Source organism: Dermacentor albipictus, unplaced genomic scaffold, assembly GCF_038994185.2.
Source record: "Dermacentor albipictus isolate Rhodes 1998 colony unplaced genomic scaffold, USDA_Dalb.pri_finalv2 scaffold_84, whole genome shotgun sequence".
Classification (NCBI taxonomy): Eukaryota; Metazoa; Arthropoda; class Arachnida; order Ixodida; family Ixodidae; genus Dermacentor; species Dermacentor albipictus.
The window spans coordinates 147,501-160,000 of NW_027225638.1; the positions used below are offsets into that span (position 1 = coordinate 147,501).

General features: G+C 55.3%; 3 non-coding genes across 3 annotated transcripts; 1 reads left to right on the forward strand and 2 right to left on the reverse strand.

Moving 5' to 3' along the window:
• Window positions 1-331: 331 nt before the first annotated feature.
• LOC139053253 (5.8S ribosomal RNA) lies at window positions 332-484 on the reverse strand. The gene has a single exon (XR_011510352.1). It is a non-coding gene; the product is annotated as a 5.8S ribosomal RNA (ribosomal RNA).
• Window positions 485-1,721: 1,237 nt separating this feature from the next.
• LOC139053293 (small subunit ribosomal RNA) lies at window positions 1,722-3,536 on the reverse strand. The gene has a single exon (XR_011510390.1). It is a non-coding gene; the product is annotated as a small subunit ribosomal RNA (ribosomal RNA).
• Window positions 3,537-8,894: 5,358 nt separating this feature from the next.
• Window positions 8,895-9,086, forward strand: LOC139053273 (U2 spliceosomal RNA). The gene has a single exon (XR_011510370.1). It is a non-coding gene; the product is annotated as a U2 spliceosomal RNA (small nuclear RNA).
• The last annotated feature ends 3,414 nt before the right edge of the window (window positions 9,087-12,500 follow it).

The following is a 12,500-nucleotide window of genomic DNA, read 5'->3' on the forward strand; positions in this document are numbered from 1 at the left end:
AAATTGCGATCGCTTCCGACTCTCTCGCAAAGGTGCGCGCTACAAGGCAACAGACGTTCGCGCCTCGAGCTTGGACCGCTCTTTCCCTGCAGGTATCCGACTCCATCCTGCGGCGGTCTTGCCAGAGGCGCGCACTCGTCACGCTGCAGTAGTAATGCCTCGTTTCCGTCTCTTCGAAGATTTGGCACGACGGCTCGCCACCGTCTCCTTCTCGTGAGGTTGCTGGCGCGTGGCTTCAGCGCTCAACGTACTGTCCATGATGCCGACGCGGTCAAAACGAGTCGACGGACGCACGTTCCCTGTGCGCCGAAGGCTCTCTTGATATGTGATCCGACCCTCAGACAGACGAAGCCAAGGGAAGACCCAAGGCCGCAATGTGCGTTCAAAGAATCAGTGCTCAGTGTGTCCTGCAATTCACACCAAGTCTCGCAGCTGGCTGCGTTCTTCATCGACCCGAGAACCGAGTGATCCACCGCTTAGAGTCGTGAAAAATAGTTTGTTCAATTCAGTACAGTACAACCAGTGTTTCAGGCACGTGGCGTCTCCCTGTGTGTGGTTTCGAAGAGCGCCTTTCGGCGTGCGCTACTCCTGTTTCGCTCTTTCGTTCGGCGGTCACGCGTTTCCGCATGACCGCTGCTGATCCAACAGCCTACTCGAGACGAAAGACAAGAGCTTGGCGCGCGCGTACTCGCGCAGCTCTCCAAAGCCACTCGGCCAGTGCCAGGGACGGCTCTCTGCGCCGGAGCCACAACAAGTCTACTTGAGGCGGAAGACGAAGCCAGCAAGGGCCTGGCCGCAAGTGCGTTCGAATACGGGATTACAGTCCCTCGTCTGTCCGTACTTCCTCTTTCGACGTGCGGCGCCTTCCCAAAGCGCACAAGTCCGCAAACCGCAGAACGCTTCCGACGTAGCAAAGCCGCGTTTCCTTCGGTACTTCGCAGCAACGCCGCCTTTCCCTCGGCGGCGGGCAAATAGCCTGCAGACGTCGTCGCATTGAACCGCGAACTCGACACCTCGCGCGTCACGAGCGGGAGCCGACCGGCAGCCTCCGGCCCTTTCGGGCGCGGTGGAATTTGCCGCGGAGGACGGGAGAGTGCTTTAGGCCACGGTTCCTTCCGTACTTGGCAGCCGCACCCTCAATACCGCCGGTTCCATGACCGACCGAGCGCCGCACCGTTCCTTTAGTACTTGGGCAGCAACAAAGTCGGGTCGTTACTCCACACTCGCCGCAGGAAGCGACCGGCAGCCGCCAGCCTTTTCAGACTCGGCAGCGTTTGCCGCGGAGGACGGGAGAGCGCTCGCACCACGGTTCCGTGTGTACTAAGCGGCAGCGGCATTAGCTCTCGACCGTCAGTTCCTTGACCGACCGCACGCTTCGCCGTTCCCCTCGTACTGGGCAAGAGCAGCAGGTCGGGTCGTCTTACTCCCATTCCGCGCAAGAGTGCCGAGGCGGACTTCAGAAAGCCCACCCAACAGTGTGCGTTACGCCGTTTCTACCCGCGGGCGCGGCCAAGCCAACCGTCCAAGGTTGCAGCCGGCGTCCACTGGGCGCAACAAATTTGGCACGGGGCGCCCTTCGAAATTCGGGCAATCCCCGGCATGTTCGGGTATAGCCGTCCCCGCGTCCAAGCGGGGCCAGCGGCGGAAAGCGTCGGGCGCAGCGAGCTGCTTCACCCACACGGGGTAGAAACAATGGCGCTCGTCACCCTCGAACAATCCGGTAATGATCCTTCCGCAGGTTCACCTACGGAAACCTTGTTACGACTTTTACTTCCTCTAAATGATCAAGTTTGGTCATCTTTCCAACAGACCGGCGCAACCGAAAGGCCGCGCCGGACATCGGTCCGAAGACCTCACTAAATCATTCAATCGGTAGTAGCGACGGGCGGTGTGTACAAAGGGCAGGGACGTAATCAACGCGAGCTTATGACTCGCGCTTACTGGGAATTCCTCGTTCAAGGGGAACAATTGCAAGCCCCTATCCCAATCACGAAAGAAGTTCCACGGGTTACCCAGTCTTTTCAGACAGGGATAAAGACACGCTGCTTCCTTCAGTGTAGCGCGCGTGCGGCCCCGGACATCTAAGGGCATCACAGACCTGTTATTGCTCTGTTTCGTGCGGCTAGGAGCCGCTTGTCCCTCTAAGAAGGTTGTAAGGTGCTGGGAACCCCGCACCTATTTAATAGGCTAGAGTCTCGTTCGTTATCGGAATTAACCAGACAAATCGCTCCACCAACTAAGAACGGCCATGCACCACCATCCACCGAATCAAGAAAGAGCTCTCAATCTGTCAATCCTCCCAGTGTCCGGGCCGGGTAAGTTTTCCCGTGTTGAGTCAAATTAAGCCGCAGGCTCCACTCCTGGTGGTGCCCTTCCGTCAATTCCTTTAAGTTTCAGCTTTGCAACCATACTTCCCCCGGAACCCAAACACTTTGGTTTCCCGGAAGCTGCCCGCCGAGTCATTTGAGTAACTCAGGCGGATCGCTGGTTGGCATCGTTTATGGTCAGAACTAGGGCGGTATCTGATCGCCTTCGAACCTCTGACTTTCGTTCTTGATCAAAGAAAACATTCTTGGCAAATGCTTTCGCAGTAGTTCGTCTTGCGACGGTCCAAGAATTTCACCTCTAGCGCCGCAATACGAATGCCCCCGTCTGTCCCTCTTAATCATTACCTCGTATTCCAAAAACCAACAGAACAGAAACGAGGTCTTGTTCTATTATTCCATGCAAGTTTATTCAGGCGACTCGCCTGCGTTGAGCACTCTAATTTTTTCAAAGTAAAAGCACCGGCCTTCTCGAGGCACACAATGAAGTGCACCAAGAAAGGACCGGCATGATGTTCAGTCCGAGCCGTCGCATCGGGTAGATGCACTACTCGTCTGGAACTGAGATCCAACTACGAGCTTTTTAACCGCAGCAGCTTTAGTATACGCTATTGGAGCTGGAATTACCGCGGCTGCTGGCACCAGACTTGCCCTCCAATTGATCCTCGTTAAAGGATTTAGAGTGTACTCATTTCAATTACGGGGCCTCAAAAGAGTCCCGTATTGTTATTTTTCGTCACTACCTCCCCGTGCCGGGAGTGGGTAATTTGCGCGCCTGCTGCCTTCCTTGGATGTGGTAGCCGTTTCTCAGGCTCCCTCTCCGGAATCGAACCCTGATTCTCCGTTACCCGTAACAACCATGGTAAGCAAGTAACCTACCATCGAAAGTTGATAAGGCAGACACTTGAAAGAAACGTCGCCGGCTCGTGGCCATGCGATCAGCACAAAGTTATCCAGAGTCACCACACAATACGGGCCGAAACCCGATCGATCTTGGTCTAATAAAAGCACCCGTCGCCCAAAGGGCTTCAGGCTCACTGCATGTATTAGCTCTAGAATTGCCACAGTTATCCAAGTAGGAAGAAACGATCTAAGGAACCATAACTGATTTAATGAGCCATTCGCGGTTTCGCCTTATTTCGGCATGTACTTAGACATGCATGGCTTAATCTTTGAGACAAGCATATGATTACTGGCAGGATCAACCAGGTAATCGTTCAACTGCGCGTCCCGCCTGTCAAGCAGGCCGGACGCCGTTTTTGCGATGCCGAGGCCACCTTCAGGCGCCCCAGCACGCTTCGTTCTTGCAAAGAGTAGCACTTTGCACAGTCCGAGACGACGGCGTTCGAGCTCGCTACGGCGCCCTCCCCGAAGGGCCGGGTATCGCCACGCGGCAAGAAGCACGCAACATTCTCGATAGACTGGTTGTGTCGACTCGATCACGGCTTGCGGTTTCTCTTGAGCCCGCAGCACAGGTGGACCGACCGACACTTGCAACGTAGCCGAGACGGCAAAGCCGCCAGGCGACGGGTCACGCCCGCGCCTTCGGCGCTTTCGCATTTGACTCGTCCGAGGACGATGCGGAACACAACTCGATATCGTGGAGAAAGCGTCGTCCGACAACCAGCCCCTAACGCATCAAGCGGATGAGGCTGCAGACGTCAGCTGTGGGATCCACGGGAGCGATACCGGGGACACGCTTGACGGGCACGAAGCCCGCCGCATATCAAACACCCAGGTCGCTTTTGGGGGCGACTGCTCTCTGGGACCCCCATATAATAGCAGCGATAAGTTCCCAAATCTCCATGGGGCCGTACTCGTGCCACTTTCGACGAGCGTTTGGCGAAAATCGTGCCGCCTCGCAGCGCCGCGAGCGAGATGGAAAGCTTACGTCGGCAGCGCAATGCCGAAGTCGTGAAAGCGCAGCGCGTCGACCGAATGCGCGAACGGCAATCTCTCGCCTATGGACAGCGCGGTTTCCAGAACAATCGCCTTTCTGTGCCCCTACGGGGCCGCACGCTAGCGCGGCCCTTTCGCCGTTTCCGAGCACGAGTGCGACCGGCGCGGGCGGCGTGCTCGACACCCCGGCTGACGCCGTTTCGGACTTTGTCTCTTCGCGCGCTCGCGCCAACGCCGCGGCAAAACGACGACCTCTGCGCGGTTCTTTCCCGGTTCCCGGCGTGCTATAGTGCAGCCAGCCGGACGGTGGCGACGACTCAGTCGCGGCCGTGCGGTGGCTTGTACGCCAAAGTTGCGTGACGGGCGTCGAGCTCCCGCCGCGGCCCGGCTCAGGTGGTTTCGGACTTCTGTCTCTTCCGAGCGCTCGCGTCGTCGTGGGCACGATTCTCGAGTGCGGAGCGGTGCGCGGACACCACCACGAACACGCGCAAGCCGAAAACGGCACTACGGTACAACGTCGGCCAGGGCGGTACGGCCCCCTTATGTGAGCAGCGATAAGTGACCAGATCTCCACGGGGCCGTACTCGTGCGACAAGGCGGCGTACTGCGCCGAGCCGAGCGCCAATATTTGGCCTTGGCACGGCCGATTTGAGCTCTCGCGATCGCCGCGGTACCGCCGCTCACCGATTCAAGGCACGCTAGCGCGGCCCCTTCGCCATTTTTCGAGTAAGAGTGCGAAAAGCGCGCGCGGCGTGCTCGTCGCCCCGGCTGACGTAGTCTCGGACTTAGTCTCGCTCACGCCGCCCCGGCTGACGTCGTCTCGGACTTAGTCGCGCTCACACCGCCCCGGCTCACGTGGTTTCGGACTTCCGTCTCTTCCGAGCGCTCGCGTCGTCGTGGGCACGATTCTCGAGTGCGGAGCGGTGCGCGGACACCACCACGAACACGCGCAAGCCGAAAATGGCACTACGGTACAACGTCGGCCAGGGCGGTACGGCCCCCTTATATGAGCAGCGATAAGTGACCAGATCTCCACGGGGCCGTACTCGTGCGACAAGGCGGCGTACTGCGCCGAGCCGAGCGCCAATATTTGGCCTTGGCACGGCCGATTTGAGCTCTCGCGATCGCCGCGGTACCGCCGCTCACCGATTCAAGGCACGCTAGCGCGGCCCCTTCGCCATTTTTCGAGTAAGAGTGCGAAAAGCGCGCGCGGCGTGCTCGTCGCCCCGGCTGACGTAGTCTCGGACTTAGTCTCGCTCACGCCGCCCCGGCTGACGTCGTCTCGGACTTAGTCGCGCTCACACCGCCCCGGCTCACGTGGTTTCGGACTTTCGTCTCTTCCGAGCGCTCGCGTCGTCGTGGGCACGATTCTCGAGTGCGGAGCGGTGCGCGGACACCACCACGAACACGCGCAAGCCGAAAACGGCACTACGGTACAACGTCGGCCAGGGCGGTACGGCCCCTTATAAGAGCAGCGATAAGTGACCAGACCTCCACGGGGCCGTACTCGTGCGACAAGGCGGCGTACTGCGCCGAGCCGAGCGCCAATATTTGGCTTTGGCACGGCCGATTTGAGCTCTCGCGATCGCCGCGGTACCGCCGCTCACCGATTCAAGGCACGCTAGCGCGGCCCCTTCGCCATTTTTCGAGTAAGAGTGGGAAAAGCGCGCGCGGCGTGCTCGACGCCCCGGCTGACGTCGTCTCGGACTTGGTCGACGCCCCGGCTGACGTAGTCTCGGACTTAGTCTCGCTCACGCCGCCCCGGCTGACGTCGTCTCGGACTTAGTCGCGCTCACACCGCCCCGGCTCACGTGGTTTCGGACTTTCGTCTCTTCCGAGCGCTCGCGTCGTCGTGGGCACGATTCTCGAGTGCGGAGCGGTGCGCGGACACCACCACGAACACGCGCAAGCCGAAAACGGCACTACGGTACAACGTCGGCCAGGGCGGTACGGCCCCTTATAAGAGCAGCGATAAGTGACCAGACCTCCACGGGGCCGTACTCGTGCGACAAGGCGGCGTACTGCGCCGAGCCGAGCGCCAATATTTGGCTTTGGCACGGCCGATTTGAGCTCTCGCGATCGCCGCGGTACCGCCGCTCACCGATTCAAGGCACGCTAGCGCGGCCCCTTCGCCATTTTTCGAGTAAGAGTGGGAAAAGCGCGCGCGGCGTGCTCGACGCCCCGGCTGACGTCGTCTCGGACTTGGTCGACGCCCCGGCTGACGTAGTCTCGGACTTAGTCTCGCTCACGCCGCCCCGGCTGACGTCGTCTCGGACTTAGTCGCGCTCACACCGCCCCGGCTCACGTGGTTTCGGACTTGCGTCTCTTCCGAGCGCTCGCGTCGTCGTGGGCACGATTCTCGAGTGCGGAGCGGTGCGCGGACACCACCACGAACACGCGCAAGCCGAAAACGGCACTACGGTACAACGTCGGCCAGGGCGGTACGGCCCCTTATAAGAGCAGCGATAAGTGACCAGACCTCCACGGGGCCGTACTCGTGCGACAAGGCGGCGTACTGCGCCGAGCCGAGCGCCAATATTTGGCCTTGGCACGGCCGATTTGAGCTCTCGCGATCGCCGCGGTACCGCCGCTCACCGATTCAAGGCACGCTAGCGCGGCCCCTTCGCCATTTTTCGAGTAAGAGTGGGAAAAGCGACCGCGGCGTGCTCGACGCCCCGGCTGACGTCGTCTCGGACTTAGTCGACGCCCCGGCTGACGTAGTCTCGGACTTGGTCTCGCTCACGCCGCCCCGGCTGACGTAGTCTCGGACTTGGTCTCGCTCACGCCGCCCCGGCTGACGTCGTCTCGGACTTAGTCGCGCTCACACCGCCCCGGCTCACGTGGCTTCGGACTTGGTCTCTTCGAGCGCTCGCAGCCAGGTCGGGGCCGACGCCGACGTCTGCGTGGGGCTTCAACGATTCCCGGCGCGACGCAATGCAACTGCGCGCAGGATGCCAGCGACTCCGCCGTGGCCGTGCGGCGGTGTACACGCAGAAGTTTCGTGAAGGGGTATCGAGCTCCCGCCGCCCCGGCGGACGTGGTTTCGGACTTTAGCGCTCGCAGCGATCTCGCGGCGATCGCTGACGTCTGCGCGGTTTCAGGTGTGCTACGATGCAGCAGTCTGCCGCACGACAATTTACGGAAGCGAGTGCATTCCGCCCCGGCGGACGCGGCAGCGGACTTTGTGCCTGCGGGAGTGCTCTTGTTGCTGTAAAATTTGAACGGGTGCAGCTGCGCGAAGCAAGTGTACACATTTTCTCTCTCTCTCTCTCTCTCTCTGCCTCTGAGGCGACTGTAATTTTAATTTAAATGCAATTGGAGGCGGGAGCAACCTGATGAGAGTAGGCGGACTTCGGCACACCTTGTAGTTTAGAAATTGTTTTCAAGCTTTGAGGACATACACAATCGCGCCATCTGCTTTCCCCGTCTCTTTGGCACTTCATAGTGTGTGCAGCATGCTCTGCATTCCAAAGAAACGCGCCTGTTTCTCCCCCTCTCTCACGTTCTTCTTGTCTTTCTTGCTGCTCTTGTGAGAAGTTGCTATGCTCTTTACTCGCTGTAAAATAGAATGCTTGCGCGAGCCAACAACTTGCGTGTCTTTCTTTTTTTTTGTTGTTGTTGTTTTTTTCTCTCTTCCCAAGACGTTTCTGCCATTATTCACTAGCTCTCGTTCTTAGTATGCAACGGAGCGTTAGCTCGCGCCATCTACCTTTCTTTCTGTATGGCGAAGGCCGTAGGTTTTCCTAGTTCCGCACACAGATGGCGCGGATGCGTTTTCGCGCCAGTTTCGAACGACCTCGCTGTACACATGTTTCTCATTTAAAAGTTTCAAAGGGGCTTGCGAAAGGGCGTGGTCCTTTTTTCTTGCGCAAGGCTGAGCTTTCCAGCTGTGCTTAAGCTATGCTAGCATGTGTGCGTATGTGTGTGTGTGTGTGTGTGTGTGTGTGTGTGTGTGTGTGCGTGCGCGCGCGCGCGTGCGTGCGCGTGCATATGTGTGCGTGTGTGTGTATACACGCACACGGTAAAGATGATGGGGTAGCGCTATTTCTTTCTTTCTTTCTTTCTTTTTTAACAACACCTGTGCTCCACATGGCGATCTTCCTGCCCTCTATGTTTCCGGTTGGAAGGAGTGCGCAGCCTTTTCTATATTTATTTATTTTTTTTTTTTCATTCTCTTTCATTCGTACATGAGGCGCGCTACCTAATTCTAGCGGTCGAATCGACACGTTGCAATCCGTCCCGGCCTGTGCCGTATGAAAACTTTCAGTGGGCCTTGCGGTAAATAAAAGGAAATGAGGGAAATGCGCGTAGTGTATTACACTTGCGCACGGGCTTGAAACGAAGGCCTCAAAGAAAGCCGCCTTGAGCGGTCGCATTCAGACGGAAGTAAGCATTCCCCTTGCGCGTGTTTTCCGCTCGCCTGTTCCGTTTTCTACGAGGTTGCCTTCGTTGGTTTTGCCTTGCGAACAAGCTTGCGCTCGGGTCTCGTTTCTACGCGACGGCGTTTCGTTAACAGTGAAAGACTGAGGCGTCGCGAGTTGATTCGCGAGATAGAGAGCATAGAGTCTCTAGACGGGCTGGGTTTTATAAGATTGCCCACGCTGTTGCTGAGGTTACCAATGTCGCCAGGGCACCCACAAGGCAGTGGTACAATGGAGTGAAGTGAAAGACATCGCTTCTCGGCCTTTTGGCTAAGATCAAAGTGTAGTATCTGTTCTTATCAGCTTAATATCTGATACGGGTTCTATATGGACCCACGATATTAAACCTATTTTTGGAAGTTGGCGGAGTGCTTGAAGCCTGCTTCACCTCCGCCGCAGGTCGGCCCGGTATTGCACTACCTCCGGGATCGGCCCCCGCTCACTTAGGTGAGACTTCATTCAATCAAAATGAAGAACACAAGCTCGAAGCGAGCACTCACGTGACACGCACCATTCCCATACTATACGCAACGATGACGGTGTTTCTGAACGATTGTCTGCTGTAATGAGCCACTTGGGGGGGGGGGGGGGGAAGGGTGATTAGCCGTGGGTTTTGCAATCAATGTAAGTCCCACTCAAAGCCAACACTGCATTTTGGAGTTCACTATCGCTTTGATCCGTAAACGACAGCAAGCTCGCCCTGCGAAAATCCGCTGCCCTAGTGGAAGAAAGGTTCCCTATGAAACAAAAATGGAGTGCCCGATTTCCGGCAACATTTTCGCTGCAGTGGGACCGAGCGCCTCGAAAACAAACTTGTCGTATGGCCAAGTGTGGCGAAATATATTCAAGGGTTCAGAGGTGCCTCAGCTTTCCAACCTGTATGTTATGAATACCTGTTGCTACCTTTTCGTCATCATCATCCTGCTGGCTACGACCACTGCAGGGCAAAGACCTCTCCCATTATTCTCCAAGCACCCCGGTCACGTGTAAGCCCGGTCACGGTCGCCGTCTAGTGCCTGCGCCCTTCCTAATCTAATCTGCCCTCCTAAATTTCCGCCACCCCGTGCTACGCTTCCCTTCTCTTGGAATTCAGTCGGTAACCCTTAATTGATGATCTTCCCCCCACATTGCATGCCCTGCGCACGCCCATTTCTTTTTCTTGGTTTAAACTAAGGTGTCATTAGCTCGCGTTTGTTCGCTCACCCCCCGAATCTGCTCTATTCTTATCCCCCGTAGCGCTACACCCATCATTCTTCTTTCCAAAGCTCGTCGCGTCGCCCTCAGTTACCCTTCGGTAATCCTTAAGGTCCTTCGTTGCGGCACTCGCGGCATCTTTCTCATTTAAATAAGGCTATTTCGTTCAGTTTTGGGGGAAAACTCAATGAGCTAGGCGCGATTGTGTCCCCGGCGCCGCTCTCAACAAGATGGCGGCGCCCAGGCTTTTTGCCTGGTGGTTCGGCTTGACGCAGAACACGCCTGCAGGGCAGTGAAGCCGCATTGAAGGGGCAACGAGCGGCGCAGTGAAGCGCATGCTCGGGCGAAAAACGCGAACATCAGCCAAAAATACAACCAAATGGCCAAATACGAATTTCCGTTATGGGAAATTGGAGTTCAGTTGGCGCGTTGCGCTCGCCTAAGGTAAAGAACATAAATGCGAGTGCCACATCAGCCAAGTCAATGCTGAGGATCGCGTATCATTTCTTATTTATTTTTCCCCTTGCCTCCTGGCCTGCGTGGCCCTAGCGCGCATGCCCACGAAAGTAATGCAATAAGGAAAACGCGAAATCATGCGGTGACGGCTGTATCATATCCATTGTGCGTGCTTTGTTCTTTTTGGACTACAGTGGTGTGCGTTATGAGAAAGTTTCAGTGACCAGCGAACCTATATTTAGAACCACATTTACGGTTACTGCTAACAAGCTGCGGGTAGGTGTTTTTTTTTTCTTTCTTTCTTTTTTTCGCTACCAACGATGGGTTATCGCAACCGCGATCGGTTGTGCTAGACGCGTTCTTGCCAAACGTTGGCTCTATACGCGACCCGTGACGCGTGGTCGGCACATTCAAGCAGTCCATTGCAAACCGTTCCAAGAAGAAGGATGCTAGCTCCACGTTCCGCCGGGAGCGCTAGTTCGAAGATTGTACTTTTAGACCCTCGAGGAAGCACCGCCATCCCACGTTTTCTATAACGCGCTAAGACTCAGAGCGACAGCGACCACTTGTCTTTGTCAATATCTCGGACACACTTTTTTTTTTTCTTTAATCCAGATCGTCAGACGAGCCCGCGTTCACGCGCACTCGCTCTCTCCGATAAGCAGGGTAGCTCGGTTGGGGTGTTGTAGGGCCTCGCGCATGCGCTGCTGAGTTCGTCGCTTCGCCGGCCGGTCGACGCTGGCGCGGTACTGGTAATCAACTTCGACGGGCATGGTGAAACGTCACTGTGAAACGTCACGACTAGCAATGCAATGTGTTTGCGAGCAATCGGAGAAATGAGAGAGCCCCTGTAGATTAGTGGAAACGTTCCTCCAAGTATTACGTTTGCAATTTGCGCCTACGAACATGAACTAGACAAAGGAAATGATCTGTAGCCGCCTTCACTTCATAAAATTCCCGTACGAAGAAATTTGCGTGCGCACGTGATCTCCCGCATGAAACCAGACGATAGGTTAATTTTAGCCGTTCATTTCGATTTGCCGAATGTAAACCGGAACACTTTCTCCACGCGCTCTTGAGGTTTGAATGACAATCAATGACATGCTTTTTTTATATATTTTTGTTTGTTCTATCTGGAACCAAAAGAATTCAGAACGCCATTTCAATCTTAGATTCGATTCACGCCTTGCGTTACGTCACCCCTGGCATATCTGATGAACACGCTCTGCTGTTAAGCTTCATGATCACGGCATTAAAAGTCGCCACTTCCCGAACGTTTATCGAGCCGATGATGAACCGTATGCTGGATTCTTATTGTAATGAGTTTATAGAAAGTTTTATACTTCTATGGCTAGCTTCAAGGAAAGGAAAAACATCGCTCAGCATTGTATAACGCATAACAACAACAACGAAAAATCTGCAGGTTATTCATACTACAATGAGAACACTAGGAATACTGAAAAAGATGAAATCTAGACATGCTGCAAGGAGCCAACAAATGCAATTGAACCAACGAACTGAACTGCAATTATTTCATCAAGACATGCCCCGAAAAAACGTGGCCACTATCAATGCTCATTTCAAAGCTGTTTTTTTTTTTTGTTTGTGACGGATAATAATTATCTTCCCAATGGCTGATGTGAAAATTTCAGAGCGCGGCATTTTCGAAATCTCAAGGCCCCGGCTGCTTTCTCTCTTCTTTAAATATGTTCCGGGTGGCAGATGGAGAAAAGTTTCGCGCACATAATTTAAAAGCCTGTAGCTGATTTTCTTGAAGAACACAAAGTGCTGACAGACCACCAAACAAGACAAAATTGAATCGGTATTACGCGCGATGATTTCGCACCGCAGTAACAAAAGGGTAACAAGCGGACGTTCATTTCGTGGTGTGTATTTCACGTCTCTCACAATAATAATAAAAAGAATGCTACTGCATAAATTAGCTTTTCCCAAACTGGATGGTTTCGATCAGCTTCCTTAAATTGAGTTGGCGTTGATTGAGCAGGTGCGGGCCTCGGTTGTTTAAGATTTTTGTAAATGGCATCATTACTGGATAGATGCGGACGTCTGCGTGATGTGTGAAACTCGCTTGAGGATCAAGGGAGAACCCCCCCCCCAAAAAAAATCATGTCATGGTGACACAAGTGGCACATGAGTACTGTTATCGGGAGGAAAAAAAAAAAAGGAAAACCGGCACGTACTAGGG